The following is a 9,144-nucleotide window of genomic DNA, read 5'->3' as shown; positions in this document are numbered from 1 at the left end:
TCAAGTAGTAACTACTGATTTATAAAAAGTCATTATTAGCATTTAGAAATAATGGAGAAGTTACAGGTGATTATTATTCCACATGGATGCTGGGAACCAAACTCAGTCCTCTGCCAGAGAGCCACACTGAATCTTAATCACAGAGACATAGCTCCAGCTCCATAAATGGCATTTCTTTGCTAATGTTAAACAACGGCCCAACAATGACCATATAGTGGGTGATATCTAGAGGACCATTTGTTCAGTAGTTAGCTGAACTGATTTCTCTGATGTGAAATCATTTTGTTTGAATTCTTTCCTTTTTAATCCAAACTAGAAAGGTGTAACTTTTCTCCTAAAAGGTAAATTTTCTTTCTTTCTTTTTTACAAATTGCATTCTCTGATTTTCTTGTCAGCTTTGCTTTAAAGATATCCATGTGTTCAATATGCTCGCTCGAATTTGGCCCACACCAAATGATTGTTTAACCCAAATATCTAAGCATCAAACAGGGAGAATCCTTCTGGAGAGAGTATAGTTGAACAGCCAAGACCACTGGGCAATCGAAGAGATGACCACACATCCTGAGCATCCCAGTCTGGTGTGATGGGGGGGCGGGGGAGACAGCTGATAACTGGATATGTGGTGTCACCAGACATCACTGGGCCCAAAGCATTGCTTCTGCCTGCCACTGCGACAAATACAGTAGGTATGCCATCCCCTTCCTACTCTGCTTTAATCCTCAACGTCTCATCTGCTCCTTTATGGGCAGATGTCACTCGGGGTTCACATGGAATCCCAAAGTTTCCACAAGCCTTTTTAATTTTCTCACAGTGACCAAGGTCAGACGCCGAACCCGTCAGCACTACAACCCTGCACTGACTGTCTGACTTCAGAAGCAACTCCACTTGATCTGCAACCCACTCAAAGTTTTTCTTTACCATCTGGAGTCCTTCCGGAGTTACTTCCTTGAGGTCACGGTAAGGCTATTTGTGTTTCTGGCTCCGATCTCCCAATGGCCAGAGTCTCCAAGAATCATTAGCAATAACATCAGCAAGAACAATCTCTTTGGTGGTTACATCAACACCGAATTGAATCTTCCTATCAACCAGCGTGCAGTTCTGGGGCAGCCAGGCTTTCTCCAGTATTTCAAAAATAGCTTGTGTAGCATGACTCATGATGTCCACCTTCAGTCTGGCCTATAGCAAGTCCAGCAAAACAAAACTGTGCAGCAATGAGTTGCTCCCCAGACCACTGTGGATCATTATTGGCATCATCCTTGAAGAACATTTCCACCTTTGGTGGGTAAAACTTACACTGCTCTTTTACACCGGGGTTCCTTTTGAGAAAGATCCAGTTGCTATTCTTCAGCATACCCATGCAATTGCAATCATTTCACATTGGGGTGCAATGAAAGCAGTCTCCCCACATTTCTTGGTGAAAGCAGTTTTGATACCGGCATCCTGTAACAGCTGAAAAATACAGCTCGTGATCTTATTGGAGATTGCAGCTTTGCCTTCCAGGTGGTTCTTTCTGGCTGCATTTCCCGCTGTAATCTGGTCCTTGGACTTCACGAGGACTCTTCCTGGACTATCTAACAATTCATAGACTTCTTTTGTCTTATCCTCACAGAGTTTTCTCCCAGTGTTCAGTACCTCACCATCCTAGGTGGGATGAAGGTGCAAGACCTCGCGGGAAAGTGAAGCAGCAGTCGGGAAAACAAGAACCACCAGAGGCTCAGGAGGGCAGGGAAGGGCGGTGCAAGCACAGACACAGCCACTAAGTCTCTGCATGATATTTTTTAGTCAGCATTTATTGTCCACCTATGAGCATTTATATGTGTTAATCATGTCTCCTTCATGGACGAATCTTAGTTTCTCTAAATTCTGAAATACATTCCTAGTTTTCCTTTGAATTTTTTATATCTGCCTGCTGAATATTATTGCGATCCACCTTATGGCCCTTCAGCTTTCAAATATATATGATACAAATTTATATCAAATTATTTTAATTAAATAAGATTATATATATGAGAGAAGCAGACAGACAGACACAGGAACATAATGAGACCAAGAGAAAGCATTGGTTGCTAAATGATTGTAACAGGGATTTCTGAACACAGATGAACTTTTCTACACTTATTTATATTCAGTGTTAAAACATTGCACATAAATTGTAGATATTTTGTCACTAATTTTTAGATTCCAAAAATGTTGACTATGCATATATGGAAAAACCCTAAAGTGCAATAATATTTACTTTCATGTTATCTTTTTGTATCTGTTAAATTACTGAACCAGACATTTCTTTTTATAAAATTCCATTAGTCCAAAACAAAACCAAAGCATAGTCAATTAATATTAATTACACACAAATGACAAAATGGTTCTGCAAGCTAAATGCTGAGATTTTATTTCCTTTATTAGTTCTTAATTTCTTAGATAATGTCATAGAGTAAGGCAGAGATTTTTCTTGCTTATTTTCCTCCAGGTTAGTCTTCTTGCTTGAATTAACGTTGACCTACAGTAATGGCCAAATCCATGCAGAATTTCTTACATATTACATAGGAAATGTGTATATTTAGCACATACATTATTTTGCAGAAATAGTGGCCACAAGACATAATTTAGCACTATAATTACTTTCACTTAAGGGCCTATTCTAAGGGAAAGTCATATCGATATACAGATGTTGAGACGGTTGTGATTGCTTCCTTACCATTCTGTTAGTAAAGAATGAATTCCTAACCTAATGAAATAAATTCAACCCCACATAGCACCTTGTAGGAGGAAATGCAGCTATAACGTGGATGGCAGTTTGTCACCAAAATGTGGGGACTTGAGTACACTGGCTAAAAGTAGCCCATGGGAAAAGAAACAGGAGCAGAAATGGAAATTTGCCACAGGATCAGAGAGCAGCTCAGCCTTGGGTGGCAAAATGCCTGTTAAAAGAGAAAGGAGTTAAAACACAGATGCTTGAGTTAGAAAAGTTTTGGTCTGAATTTCTACAGATAAATTCTTTGTCTTCTATAGAGGACTGTTAGATAAAACGCTGTGGAAGACAGCTTTGAATGTTGCACGAAGAGAAGTTAGGATTGGACTCTCCTTGTCTGAATCTTTCTATCCTATTATTATGGCTATAATCTGTGTCTAGGTGCACGGGCAAGGGGGTGGGGAGTTAAAGCTTTTCTAGAGATAGACAGAAATAAGGACAGTGACAAAGAATATGTACTGAGGAAAATCAAGATGGTGCAGATAGAAATTCTTGCTATACCAAAGAGGATGGTCCTACAAGAAGGAGGTCACAGTAAGGGTCCTGAAGACCTCCCCATTCCATCGTTTATGCACCTTTTATTAAAAATGCATTGCTTGATCACTGTAGCTTAGCAAGTGAAGAATTTCAGCCGACAACACATTTAGATCCTTTTGCACGGCTTTGTGCTAGCTGTGATGATTGGCCAAACGGGCAACCTAGTGTCTCTGCTTTTCCAGTGAAATTAAATCTGTGGATGATTGGATCTTGGCCTGACAAGAAATAGTCAGACATGGGCTGCCAATAGTGCTGCAGCTCTTACAGCACTCCTACAGTCTAAGCCCCATACATAAAACATAAGAGAACAATTATTTAAAACAAAATAGAAAGGGGAGCACCAAGGGGCATTCTTGTGCTTTCTTTATTTTCTCTTAATTTTTAAAATTTCCTTCAAGGTGATATTTGTTCAAGAACTCCAAAGCATACCTCAACAGAAGATTATGAACTTGAACTGCCTTCAAACAATTTTGTCTCCAATGGAAAATTCAACATGATACCAGGATGTCTTATAATCTCTAAGGTGAAGCTGTAGTGGAGAGTACACACACATACACACACACACACCAAAAAAAAAACCCTATAAAGAACAAATTGATAAATACAGATGGGGCAGAATATGGATCTAAATAAGACGAACAATCAGCATCTTATTAATATAGTGTAATTTACTTTTTTGAAAACAGTTGTAAAGGGGAATACTGCAGATCATAACCATTGGGCACCTACATCAGGACCTATGAGGTTTCCGCTGGTGACCAGAAAAAGATATAATAACAGGGAAATGGCAATCACCACCCCATTTCTTACCTGTGGGAGAGATTTTACTTGTGTATTTCCAGGAAGTGGACCGAAGTCTACCTGGATTCCTGCTGGGCTCATCAAACCCTAGATGGATGATACCTTCAAGAAGCAGATGAAATGGAGCAGCTTCAAGAGATGCAACCACCCATCCTGCGCATGTGTTTGCTTACTGCACTGAGTCTACATAATGCCAGTGCCATATCCTGTTGGGGTTTGGGATTTAACCCTCCCTTGTTATCAGGGGGCAAGTTCAGAAGACCTTGCCCTCAGCTGTTTGCTGATGATGCCAGCCTATTTCTTGATGTGAGTCTATAAATGAAGATTCAAAAATTTGGAATGACATCATTTCTGATGTGGGATGTCCTTTTGTATATGGGTTGCTTTTATTGGTTGATGAATAAAGCTGTTTAGGTCAATGGCTTAGCAGAGCAAAGCCAGGCGGGAGATCTGAACAATATATAGAGAGAGTAGGCAGAGTCAGAAAGATGCCATGTAGCAGACAAGGGAGGCAGACACCACGTAGCTGCCCAAGAAGCAAGGGGTAACAAATCAAGAACTTTGTGGTATAATGCAAAATAGTAGAAGTGTAAGATATAAGAGCTAGTAAGAAATATGCCTGAGCTGTTGGCCAAACAATGCTGTAATTAATATAGTTTTGTGTGATTATTCAGGTCTAGGGAGCCGGGAAATGAAGGAGCAGCCTCCATTTACACATTCCCATGCCAAGATACCCTCTTTGGTTTAATGTCCCTTATAATCTATTACCTATGTTATTATATGTTTATTTGTAATATATTGGTTGGCATATTATGCTCACTGATCAGGAGGCTCTGCTCCTCAGACAGCAAAATGAAATAGAGGTTGGAACTGTAGAAAATGCAGGCATGACCTGGAAGCCAGCCTACCTGGCATACTGTGTTCCTAAATATGAAGCATGACACACCATGCTCCTGGTTGTTCCTGGAAGTCAGAACACTGGATTCTGGGTAGAATGATTAATCTGTAATAGGTCTGCTGATGAGTCTGCATTCCCCACATCTCATCATATGTGCTTCTTGTGCATAGAGACCCTGGTGGTGTGAGCTCTCACTGTTCAATCCAAGGTAATGTGCTAACCACGCATAGACGATAAGCTTCCACTACATAATGAAGCAGATGCTGTTCCCTGAAACAGTCTCTGGAGGGCTTCACCTACATGCCATTTACAAAACCACAGGAACACCCCTGTAGTGATGGCTGCATTTAGCATTTGACATAGATATTGACAGAAGACTTTTATATATACTCAAAGCCCTTTGGAAGAATGCCCCATACAACACCCAAAACCACATAGAGGTTCTACTCAGGAATGGGTATGGCATCAGCAAGAGCAAGAAGCAGATTTTATTTTAGAGAATGAGGTATCATCTGATTTTCATGGTCAAGTGCATGGATTTTCAAAGAATGACACATGCAACCAATAAGCAAGAACTATGCTTGCTCCTTTGGGTAAGGACAGCCATTTTTCCAAACTGCTATCTACAGAAGCATAATAAAGAGTGGAATTGGGATTTTTATTTCACCATAGGAAGCAAACAATGTTTATCTAGATTTCAGAATTTCACCATATGTGCGTTAACTGTACAGCCCTGTGAATGATGGATATGTTGTGTAGAATATCTCCTCTTCCCCACTCCTTGGGCACGCGTGCTATTTACAGTAGTTTATCATTGCAACAATGCTGTAGTAACAACTTTATTTCTGGTTAGGTGTGCATATTTGTGTTCATGTTCTTTAAGAAGTAATGTTATATTTATGTTGCCCAATTCTTTTTCAGTTTTATTTTATTACATAGATTTTTTATATCTCACAACGGGGGCACATGCCTTAAATCCCATCGTGTGGGAGGCAGAGGCAGGCAGATCATTGTGAGTTTCAAGTCAGCCAGGTCTACAAGAGCTAGTTCCAGGACAGGCTCCAAAGCTACAGAGAAACTCTGTCTCAAAAAAAAAAAAAAAAAACAAAATATAAAAATAAAAAAGTAGATTTTTTTCATACAATATATTCTGTCTACTGTTTATTCTCCCTAATTCCTCTGAGATCCTCCCCATGTCCCCTCCCATACAAATTCACACCTGTTCTCTTTCATTAGAAAAAGTAGATACCTAAAGAAATAATAAAATAAGATAAATAAATAAAAATAGAAGTAAAACTCCAAAGAAAAATAATAGGAAACACAGATGCAATGATACACACAAAAATCCCATAGTACAAGTCTGGAAGCCATAATATATACCCAAAGAATGTGCAAGGTTTTAAAAAAAGTGCCCTGACAAAGCATTATGAGACAAAGATCTTCCAAAGATGCCACTGAGTTATTTTGAGATAGCCAACTACTGCTAGGCGTGGGACCTGCCCTTAAAAGTGGTTTGTATCCCTTGTGAGACTATATTGAAGAAAACTAATTTTCGTTTGCAAGTGATCATCTATTAAAGATAGTATCTGGATTAGAGATGGAATCTTTTATCCGCTTCTCTCTGTGCTGGGAATCCATCTGACCCCGACCTCTCTATACCCAGTGTAGGCTCAAAGCATGTTGCCACAGTCTCTGTGGGTTCATATATGTGTCTCTCCTGCTGTGATTTCAAGATCTTATTTCCTTGGTGTCCTCCATCCTCCTCTGACTCTTACTACATTTTAGCCTTTTCTACACAGGGTTCCCTGAGCCCTGAGATAAGGGACTTGAGCAAGATATCTCAATTAAGAGTATGTGTTCCAAGGTTTCTCACAATCTGCACATTGTCTCTCTGTGAGTTGCTGTATTTGTTCCCATCTACTACAGGGGGGAATCTTTCTCTAACAGTGGCTGAGCAAGGCACTGGTCTTATAGCAAAATGACATTAGGAGTCATTTTATTTCTTTATTCCTTTGAAGAACAGTGGTATTTGGTTTTCCTCTAGGTCCCTATTCTAAACTAGTCTCAGGTTCCTAGTCACCAAAGCAGTGTCAAAAATGGGCCTTAAATACAATCAGATATTGACTGCTTACTCATAAAAGTTTTGTGCCACCATGCACTAGTGCATCTTGAAGGCAAGTCATCTTTGTAGATTGAAGAGCTTATAGATGGGTTGGTGTTTCCCATTTTCCTTTGGTAGCATGCAAAGTGCCTTAAAAACCATGAACAATAGTCAGTTAGGGTGAAGGCACCAGCTCAACTTCTCCTTGTCCAACGTGTTGTAAAAGTGTTGTCTTCAGCAAAAGGATCTTACCATCAGTTTGTGGAGAGCAACCAATAGCTTGGGTTGTTTGGGGTTCTGAAGAGACTGCCTTGGCTGATGTCTCAATTTGATGTAGCCCATTCTCAGACTGGAAGCTTAATTGGATGATGAGAGATAGACAGTTGGAGTCTATCTGCTCTAATATTTGGAGATTTCATTTAAATCACTTTCATACATAGATATTTTAGGAAACTTCTAGTATAAGAGGTTTCCATACGACCTCTCAAATGGCACTTCATGCTTGCTGCTCTAACTCAAATTCTGTCCCTCACTAACCTCTTGCCTTCTCGCCCCCCCCATTTGATCTTCTTCCAACCTCCACCCCCACTCACGTCTATTCATAACTATGTATTCTATTTTTACTTCCCAAGGTAATCCATCCCTTTCCCCTTATGCTTTACTCTTTGCATAGACTCTGTAGTTATATGGATTGTAGTTTGCTTATTGAAGACTTACATAGTGCCTATTTCTTAAAAATGATTAATTTCTTTTTAGCGTAAATGCATATGTAGTTTGGTCAAATACCATTAGTCTTCTCTTAACTCTTTATGACATTTTATTTTCAACTTCCATGAAGAACATGTGAATGATGGAGCACTGATTTTCTAATATCAAGGATTTGTGTTATTGCTGTTCCACTAATTAAAAATGCTACTGCACTTTCGGTCCAACCTGTACTTCTGATACTAGGAATGAAGCTGTGCATACTTCTGTTTTATGCACTATGGGGTTATTGATCTTAATTGTTCCTGTTTTACAGATTTTACTATGTATGCCTCCATAGTTATTTTTTCTGTATTAACTTTAAAATCATTCATTGATTATTAGGAATAAAAAGATTGATAAAAGACTATTTTTGTTAGAGAAATAACTCGGTCCAGTAACGTGATTTCTTTTCAAGCATTAAAAGCTGAATTTGATCCCCAACACCACCAAAATAAGTAAATAAGGAAAAAAATTAGATATGGTTGCCTGTTATACAAAAGCTGGGGCTACATGGAATAAAAAAATGAGAAGGGTTTGCTGGATGGGTTATCTACTTGAATTAGTAAGCTCCAAATTCAGGGAGTGACCCCATTTAAGAATATAAAATGACAAGCAATTGAGGAAAGAATCCAACATGAACCTCTGTCTTCTATATGTATACCCATCAAGTAAACATTAATTTGTACACACAGGCTCACACAGACGTATCCATGCACAAAATGTATTATCACACTAAACTTATAAATTATCAATAATATGTATATTTGTGGCATTTTGATAGCCCAAAACAAGAAACATCTACTTTAATTATACCTACATGTCTTTTTATTGTTTCAGATGTTTTGATGAAAACAATGCTTCATATTTCATAGAGCTTATTATTTTATCTCTATAAATTTTTCTACTAAAATATTTTCTCTTTATATTGTTAAGTTGATGTTGTTCATAAGAATAAAGCTTATTTTTGTTTCTAAATTTTATAGTTAAATAACTTTAGAGTTGATGAGTTTTTTAATTACATAGAATCTCACTTTATTCCATTAATATAGATTCTGCAAACGCAACTATCTTCTACATTTGATTATCATTTGTTTGATTTCATAAAAATTCATGCTTTTCCTTTATGTGAGTAATATTTTCCAACAAGAAAGCTTTTGAGCCTCTGTTGTCTGTAATTATGTATGTGTTAGAGTCAGCTGCACTTATTGTGACAACATAGTCAAGGAAACAAATGAAGATACATTTGTGTGTTTCCGACCGTTTTTGACGTCTCAGTTCGTGGTTAGTCAGATTGATTACTGTGAGTCTAAA

General features: G+C 38.4%; 1 pseudogene; it reads right to left on the bottom strand.

Moving 5' to 3' along the window:
• Positions 1-363: 363 nt before the first annotated feature.
• LOC126506466 (bifunctional phosphoribosylaminoimidazole carboxylase/phosphoribosylaminoimidazole succinocarboxamide synthetase-like) lies at positions 364-6,356 on the bottom strand (annotated as a pseudogene).
• Between the last annotated feature and the right edge of the window lie 2,788 nt (positions 6,357-9,144).

Source organism: Alexandromys fortis, unplaced genomic scaffold (genome assembly GCF_014885135.2).
Source record: "Alexandromys fortis isolate MF-2015 unplaced genomic scaffold, M_Fortis_MF-2015_v1.1 scaffold_0, whole genome shotgun sequence".
Classification (NCBI taxonomy): domain Eukaryota; kingdom Metazoa; phylum Chordata; class Mammalia; order Rodentia; family Cricetidae; genus Alexandromys; species Alexandromys fortis.
Note: the sequence above shows the minus strand (reverse complement) of the source record. Positions and strands in the feature narration are given on the sequence as shown.